General features: G+C 35.9%; 1 pseudogene; it reads right to left on the reverse strand.

The window, feature by feature from the left end:
• Nucleotides 1-231: 231 nt before the first annotated feature.
• LOC149558988 (L-type lectin-domain containing receptor kinase IX.1 pseudogene) lies at nt 232-1,497 on the reverse strand (annotated as a pseudogene).
• Between the last annotated feature and the right edge of the window lie 7,513 nt (nt 1,498-9,010).

A 9,010-nucleotide genomic window follows, 5' to 3' on the forward strand; every position in this document is an offset into this window, starting at 1 on the left:
TATGAAGTTGAAAGCAATATAAAATTATAATACATTTTGAATCGATAATCAAACATAATCAAATCAACACAAATCAGACAATTCTTCTGTCTATATAAACAAGACCTTGTGAAACTACAATATAATGTCGTAAAACAAGAAAGCCACTTTTCTAGGTAAAAGTCAAACATTGCAAGCAAGCCTTCCTCATCTACCAGCATAATTCTGACACCTCTCTCACTCACTTTGCCATCACACAATTTCATCGGCTGTCAATGTTGATGATGAGCTGATATCATTAGGCAGACGATGACCATACATAGCTGTAGGGTATTTTAGAGAAATATGAGGCAGCTCGTCTCTCTTTTTCAATATACCCACCACTTGTTCTATCCCTAGTCTACCATTAGGATCAGGGTGTGAACACAACAATCCCACTTTCAAAAGCCTTTCCATTTCCTCACCGTTGAAATTTCCACCCAATTTCTCATCTGCTGCATCAACAATTCTATTTTCTCCATGCAACTGCCAAACCCATTCAACTACTCTACAGTTGTGATCAATCAAGCTCCAATCTGCCGGTCGTCTACCACACGCAATTTCGAGAACCAATGCTCCAAAACTAAACATGTCCGATTCTCGTGTAGCCTTTCCAGTTGTGACCAACTCTGGTGCAATGTACCCAATTGTTCCCACTGTCACTGTCGTATGTCCTGCCTTTTCACGTTTCATTACTCGGGCAAGCCCAAAATCACCCAGCTTGGCTTTGAAATTCGAATCCAGCATCACATTACTAGCTTTGGTGTCTCTGTGCACAACGCTCTCATGCCGATCATCGTGAAGATAAACGAGAGCCGATGCTACATCACAGGCTATGCCGTATCTTTGATCCCAATTCAAATCACCCTCAGCCTCCTCAAACAGATATTCATCAAGACTTCCGTTTGAGAGCAATTCGTACACAAGAAGCAAATCATCTTTTCGATGGCACCAACCCAGAAATCTCACAAGATTGTGGTGTGTAAGGTTACTGTTTATGATCACTTCTGATACGTACTCTTTCTTCCCTTGCTTGGACGTTGGGGATACTCTCTTTACTGCTACGACTTCGTTTGTGCCAGGCAAAGTTGCTCTGTAAACACATCCAAAGCCGCCGCTTCCAATCTTGTTAGAGTCGCTGAAGTTGTCGGTGGCGGCGCTGACGTCAGCGTGTGGAAATGAACTGACAGACTGAGCAGCCTGGCTGAGCAATTTGTCGAGTTCATCGTCGGTCTCCTGAGAAGTAGTTACACGCCTGCTGTTCCTGTTGATGTAACACCTGCGCCCAATGAAGATAAAAGTGCACAGGACGAGCACAAGACATATCAATAATATAATCACAATCACAATATTTGGTATTTTCGACGAGCCTTGTACGGGTGTAATGGCGGTGAATGGCGGAGGTGAGGAGGGGCAAGCGTTGGGCAAACCAACTGCAAACACTAGCAGTGCTGTAATCTGTAACTTAACGCTTACCATTATTTCCGCCAACATAAATCAATTAACTCTGCAAATGTCTCCTTTAACCTACCATCGTGATCATTGAAATTATAGCTCTTGCAGGATGAATCTAACCTTGAAAAATGGATTCAAAAAATATGTTTCATTATTTTTGTCGTGGAAAAAAGTCTGTATTCAATGTCTGCCATTTTTGAATTTTCCCAGCCGTCTTATTCCTGTTAGGTGTTTACAGTGACGCGTAACTTGTTTTGATTTAATGTTGAAATCTTGTTCTACCTGCTCCTCTCTTCGTTTACTTTGTTATCAACACATGCGGGAATCTCATTCTCAGTCGTTACGTTTTTATATTGAAGCATGGTTGATTTGGATATCCATTGACGCAGTCCGAGTGAGATGAATATAAAAATGTTTAGTGCTCTACTCAAAAGCTGAACATGAACATCAACGCAATCATGGGTCCAAGATTGACATGCACCAACGGAGAACAATAGGGCATGATTCACATTAGTAAAACAAAGAGAATGTTTCATGAGGTTTCGTATGGAGTAAGGAAAATATCATATGGGGTTCACCATTTTCCTATCATGTCGTGAAGCACAACTCAATTCATGAGAGATTTAATAAGAGTAAAATTTGTGAAGGATTTTTAGGCCTTCATTGAGTTATGAAGTTAAAAGAATAATATTTAGAATTGGGTCATGGTATTTAAATGTTCATATAAATTACTGACTTAAACATCAGTAAAACATCTATCTATAAAAGGGGTAGGAGAGGTATAAATACAATATATTGGTTCCTTATGTAACCATATGAAAGGATGGAAAAAAAAGACATTGTGCATGGATTAAGAAAGTAAAAAGAAACATTTAATTAAGAAAGAAGACATTAAATGTCGAAAATGGGAAAATCATATACTTCAAAATACAAAATCTACTTCCTAAAAACATTGCAGATAATTTTAATCTCTTTGAGTTAATGCCATTAATATTTATTTCTAAGACCTCCATGAATAAGATGACTAAGAATAAGATAGCCATAAATGAAATAAACTTGTTTATAATGAGTTATTAATATTTTAATATTATTTAAACAATAAACATATTATATAGCATGGGTATGGATGGATGTTAATGAAACTCTTGGGCCAAGAGGTGAGTCCTGAGGGATGTTCATGAAACACTTGGGCCTAATTATAGAGAAGGTATCAATGTTTTATCACAATAATTTTCACATCCTCTGATTGAGTTGAGAGGGAGATAAGATAAGATCAAATAGAGTTTTTAAGATTTATATTAATGAATCACTTAATTATCTCCTATTCATGTCAAACTATAATATTGTGTTGTACTAAACAAACATTTTTTAGAAGGATCCATTACGTTTGAACATGATATTTACATTATTCTTACTATGGTTTTTTATTAAAGATACATGCGTTTAACGAAACAATAAACCCTGTGGTTAAAAAAAAAGCTAGAGAAAGAAACCAAATATTAAATGCTATTTGGAAAAAAATCCAAATAAAATAATAGAAGCAGGAGAAAAAAACCTTGAAGTCCTTACATAATTTTCATTAAACTTTGATTTTGATGTATGATCTCTTCATTGATGCTATGTACTTTGTTGACAATTTTGTCAATAGGGATGGTCCCCGCATCATTTATTTGAAGTCTTGTGGCAAGGTTGGGGAAGTAAACCACATCTTTTTCATTTGTAACAACATTTTTATCCTTATTACCAACATTCATTTTAAATTTAACTCTACCAAAGGGGAATCCCAAGACACCTTTGGATAAACTGTAAGAGCCCCCACTTAAGGATTCATGTTCTTAAGGACTTTAAAAATATTTTCCATGGTCGTATGATTTAGAACCAGCCAAGTTCAATGACTATGTGGCATTAGTTAGTTAGTTGGTAGATAGTGAGCCTTCTAGCTATCAGGAGGTTGCAGAGCATTAAGTATGGCGAGATGCTATGGTTGAGGAGTATTCCTTAATACTATAGAATGATGTGTGGGAGGTAGTTCCTAGACCAATAGATAGGGCAATTGTTGAATCATGCTAGATCTATAAGATAAAGCATGATGTAGATGGTAGCATCGAGAAATACAAGGCAAGGTTCGTGGCCAAGGGGTTCTCTCAAAATGAGAGAATAGACGACAAGGAGGCATTTGCTCCAGTGGCTAGGTATACTTCTATACAAGCTATGATCTCATTTGTAGCACAAATGGATGGCAGGACAACATTCCTTAATGGCAAGTTAAAGGAGGAGGTATACATAGAGCAACCAACAGGCTTTGTAGCATACAAAAAAGAGACCCACGTGTGTAGATTGAAGAGAGCATTGTATTGACTCAAGTAGGCTCCCAAAGTGTGGAACGAGCACATTGATACATACTTGTAGGAAATGGGTTTTGTGAAGAGTGAAGTGGATACTAACCTCTACTACTTGGTGGTTGGGAGTGAGGTTCTCATTTTTGTCCTTTATGTGGATGACCTGTTTCTTACAGGTTCACTAGGGCTCATAGAAGATTGCAAGAGTGACCTTGCAAAAGAGTTTGAGATTAAGAACCTAGGACTTATGCACTACTTTCTAGGGATGGAGGTGTGGCAAATAGATGGAGAGATTTTCCTTGGTCAAGGGAAATATTGCATTGAAATCTTGAAGAGATTTGGGATGGAAGATTACAAAGCCATGTCTACACCCATGATCATGAATTGGAGGAAGGTAGATACATCTAAGGAGAAGGATGTAGATCCCACCTTATATAGATAGTTGATTGGTTCACTTATGTATTTGGTCAACACTAGGCTAGATATAGCATTGCATTAAACTCTCTTAGTCAGTTCATGGTTGAACCAAAGAGAATGCATTAGATAGTAGCCAATCATGTATTGTGTTACTTGCGTGGTATGGTTGATTATGGGATCAAATATGTCTGAGGTGAAGGTATTAGATTGATAGGCTATACTGATGTAGATTGGGCAAGAAATACAATAGAAAAAAGGAGCACTACAGGGTGTTGTTTCAGTTTGGGATTAGGAGTTGTATCTTGATTCAACAGGAAGCAAAATTCTATGGCTCTGAGTCCAATAGAAACATAATACATAGCAGCTATCATGGTGATATGTGAAGCTATATGGCTTCAAAAGTCATTAATAGCCTTGTTTGGTCAAAAGGTTGAGACTACTATGATACACTGTGACAATAAGAGTTGCATCAACTTGTCTGAGAATCTAGTGTTTCATGATAGGTCTAAACATATAGACATCATATATCACTTCATCAAAGATTGTGTACAATGGGGGGGGGGGGGTCGTTTAGCTACAGTACATACCTATCAAGAAGCAGGTAGAAGACATTCTGACTAAGGCATTTGGGAAGGCTAAACTCATCTTCTTCAGATATAAGTTGGGTATCATGCATAACAACTTCCTTGCTAAGAGGGAGTGTTAATTTTAGGTAGCATGGACAATTATTCATCCATATGTGATTAATTAGCAAATATTTGTTAATTAATTGACTCCTTCTAAAAGAAACTAGTAACCTATTGGTTAGGTTTTTTTAATCAAGAAGAAACTAGAAACTTCTTGGTTAGGTTGTTATCAAGAAGCAATTAGAAAGTTCTTGGTTAGGTTGTCTTGATCAAGAAGCAACTAGAAACCTCTTGGTTGGGTAGTATAAAAGGGGGGTCAAGGGAGACATTTGGAGAACAAAGCAATAGAAAAAAAACAAGAAGTTGTAGAAGCATTTGCAGTGTTAGCAAATGAGTTTGCAGTGATAGCAAATAGTCTTGCAATGTTAGCAAGGGTGTAGTGATAGTGTTTGGGATAGCAGTGGGGTAGGAGAAATTAGGAGGTTGTCTGAATTCTGCCAGTGAGAGACAGGGAATTTTGTATCTCTTGAATTGTTAAAGTTAATATACTTTCCATCTACAGAATTGGTTTTCCCTTAGGGGTTTTTCTAGGGACAATTTGTCCAAAAATATTGTGTTTTTTATATTGTAATTTTCTTTCTGTATTTTATTGGTGAAGTTTCAATTGTGTTATTTCTTGATATTAGTTGTGAATTTATTCTCGATAATTTAATAATCATTTATGATAAGAGATTAATAATCATTGACTGCAATAATGTTAATTTTATAGTCCAATCAATGGTATTATACACTTATGCCAAGAGATTGGTCATAGGATAGAGACGATCAATAGCAAAACTTAATCATGCCAAAATGCAAAGAATAATAGATCAATAAGGTTTAGATTTTAAGGGCTTTAGGAACCCTAATCATGTCTGAGATTATAAACATCTAGGAAGGAAAGAAAAAAAGAAACCCCTAACACACTCTAATCTGCAACAAAGATTTCAAAAAAACTCTCTCTGCTCAAACTAATACTCTATGTTTCATTTTTAGATTATTTTCATTTAACAAGGTTGGACATAAAGATAGTGAATGTAGAAGTTAGACCAATGTTAATTAAATGCGAAGTAGAGTTATGAGAAATAGATTAGTAAATGTAAACAGAAGTAGAAATATTTAATCCTTCAATGCATAGTCATGTACAAGGTGGTGCTAACTTTTTTGGGGAAAAAAATGAGCTAGTCGGGCATTCTATTCAAGAAGTAACATTGCATTTTCTTATTTTCAGTGGGGATCTCTTGAATGTTAACTTCAATTGGTGACTTAAAGAATTTTTATGCTTAGTCTCATCCATTTAAGACTTTTCTTATTTAGGTCATGCTTCCAATTTTGAAATTTTTACTACCATAAAAATGACGATTGAAAATAGTATGACATTAACACAAAATAATGTATCTCCATCAAATCCTATAGATTTCTACAATTCATGTGGATGTGCCAAAATTTCTAGATTCAAGCGTAAGAACTTGTTAACCATCAACATTTTGGATCACACTTTATGAGCCATCATCGGGATGTTGCAAGAGAACATAAGGAGAAGAAAGATGCACAATTGTAGACCAAGAAAGTAGAAAAAATATAGAAGGGAGAAAAGGAAGGGAAGTAGAGAGGAGGGAGATTGCATCGATATTTTTCTTCTCTTGTCCTCTTGTGGTATCATAATGATGGATCGCAAAGTGCGATCCAAAATGTTGATGTTAAAAAAATCTTACACAATTGAATCCAAAAACTTTGGCACAATAACTCCATTTATTGAATATTGTATCTTTGTTAACATCTTTAGTTGAATAATTTATTTACAAAGATAAATAAAAAATGAATAGCTTCTCCTGCAACTTGTCCCACCCATTTGTGTTTTGAAATTTCATGGGCCATGAGGGCTTTCTATTGATCAACTCGAGTCCCCCTGCCCTTGGTGCTCAACTTAAATCAAGGGGCCTAGTGGGAGGTGAATCCCAATGTGTTCAATTTCAGTTTCTCAATTAATGAAGTTGAATTTTTACTTGCTAACTCGACTACTGATTCTCTGAAGCTAGGATGATTTGATTTTTTGGGGAGGCCCCCCCCAAAAGTCTTCTCCTCATGTGCAATTGAAGGCTAACTCAAGTGGTGCTTTTTTGGGTTGGAAGGATGCTTTGGTGGGAAAAGTTGGTGGCTCTCCTCCTACTGAGGATCCTGGGATCCTTCATGGTACTAATGGTCCTGAAATCTTTCTATTGGATAGTGTTGTGGAATGTGTTTTGTCTTCACTTTGTCTTTTTTTGGTAGGTCATTTTATCACTTTCAGTTCATTGATTGAGATGGTTTGGAAATGGGTTGGTCAAAAATGAAAGATTAAAGGGAGTGTTGGTACTTCAACCATACCTAGTGGTCTATTTTTCTTAAAATTCACTACAGTGGAAGATTTGGTCATGGTTCTTTCTGGGACTTGGTATTATGGGAAACATTGTCTAGTGGTTGCTAAGTGACACCTAGGGTTTGACCCATCAATGAAACTTTGCAAGATTTCTCCTATTTGGATAAGACTTCCTAGCCCTCTTTTAGAGATTTGGGATGAAAAGATCCTTAGGTGGATTCGAAACTCTTTTGGTCATTATGTGTCTACTAACATTGTCACCCTATAGAAGTCCAAACTTGTGTTTGCTAGGTTTTGTGTGAATGTGATGATTAACAAAGTTCTGCCTAACTATGTCACCCTCAACACTAAGTGGGGGGGGGGAAAGTAGCCCATAGTGTATGAGATTGTCAGGTCATATAGCCAAAATTGCTCTAAGTTTGGTCATGTGATTTTGGATTATAAGGCTTCTAGGACAAAGGAGAAGGAGAAGGTGGGTTTTCCTAGGATAGTGAAAGAAAGTGTTAAGTTGGGTGAATATTCTTCTCTAGCAACTCTGAAGTCCCACGATGTGGCAAATGGTTCAGCTAATGACAATGGTGACAAGACCATTAGCAGATTTAGTCCTAATGGGAATGAGGAGGAGAATAAGATTGAGGACTTCTTATTTTTTTAAATGGATTAAAGACCTTCTAATAGTGGAGTGAATAATAACAATCAATAAGATGAGAGCCCTCTAGAGGAAGGTGAATTTAATGTTCTAGAGGAGTTGTTGACTCCTATTGGAGATGAAAGTGTATATGTGGGCTCTAATTGCTTGAGGATGCAAGAATGGCCAAAAAGATAAACTAGGGTGAGAGCCCTATCCATTCTTCCCCTAAAAGGGAGCTATTATCCACCTCCACCCAAGTTCATACAATCATACACATAGACTTTCAAACTCCCCCTAAATATCAATCATCGTAACTCCTCATCCAAATTTTTCTTTGAACAAGTGTTAGACTCCCTCTTAATCTGATATCGATCTCCCTTTTCCTACAAGAACATCCTTGGATAGAAAAGAAACAATCAAGCCAAATAGCTTGTATAGTATGTATTGAAACAAGTGCCACGTATTGGCTAGTACTTGTCATTAATTAATAGTCTTGAATTAGATTATAGAGAGAAAAAAAATTAATCTTAAGATTTCAATTGTATTTTAAATATATATATATATAATAAATTATTCAAATTTATAAATATAATACATTATTTTACATAAGTAGTGGAGACTAGTAACATTGTTAAAAATATTTCTCAAAAGTATTAGATTGATACTTAGTTGTTCAATTTTTTTCCTTGGAAGGGTTGGTCGTTGATATTTAAGTTTGTATTTAAATTGTACACTAAAGTTGTTCATTTTGGTGGGTTGATTATCATATTAAATTTTTTCTACAAAATAAGAATGATAGCAACAACATTCTTCTTGAAGGAAAAGCATATGAAATGCAGTTCAAGATTGTGGCAAATGAGCAACCTCATCCTTTATATAAATTCAACAAGAATAATTTTGTATGCCAAGAAGAGGAGTAGACAATATGAAGAGCAACTTTTTTTAGCATGGTTGAGCAACGAGTTTTTAACGGCATCATGTCCAAGAATTTTTTTAATATATTAACAAGCATTTTCATTATTATTTTGAGAGGTAGCTTGATAATGTTACATTGTTTAGTTGATGGTAAAGAACTATTAACAAAACATGTAAAATCAATTTACTAAGTCACCATAAATCTGGTTTA

This window comes from Cupressus sempervirens, chromosome 5 (assembly GCF_028749045.1).
Source record: "Cupressus sempervirens isolate cs-2001-9-10 chromosome 5, ASM2874904v1, whole genome shotgun sequence".
In the NCBI taxonomy this organism is placed as follows: Eukaryota; Viridiplantae; Streptophyta; class Pinopsida; order Cupressales; family Cupressaceae; genus Cupressus; species Cupressus sempervirens.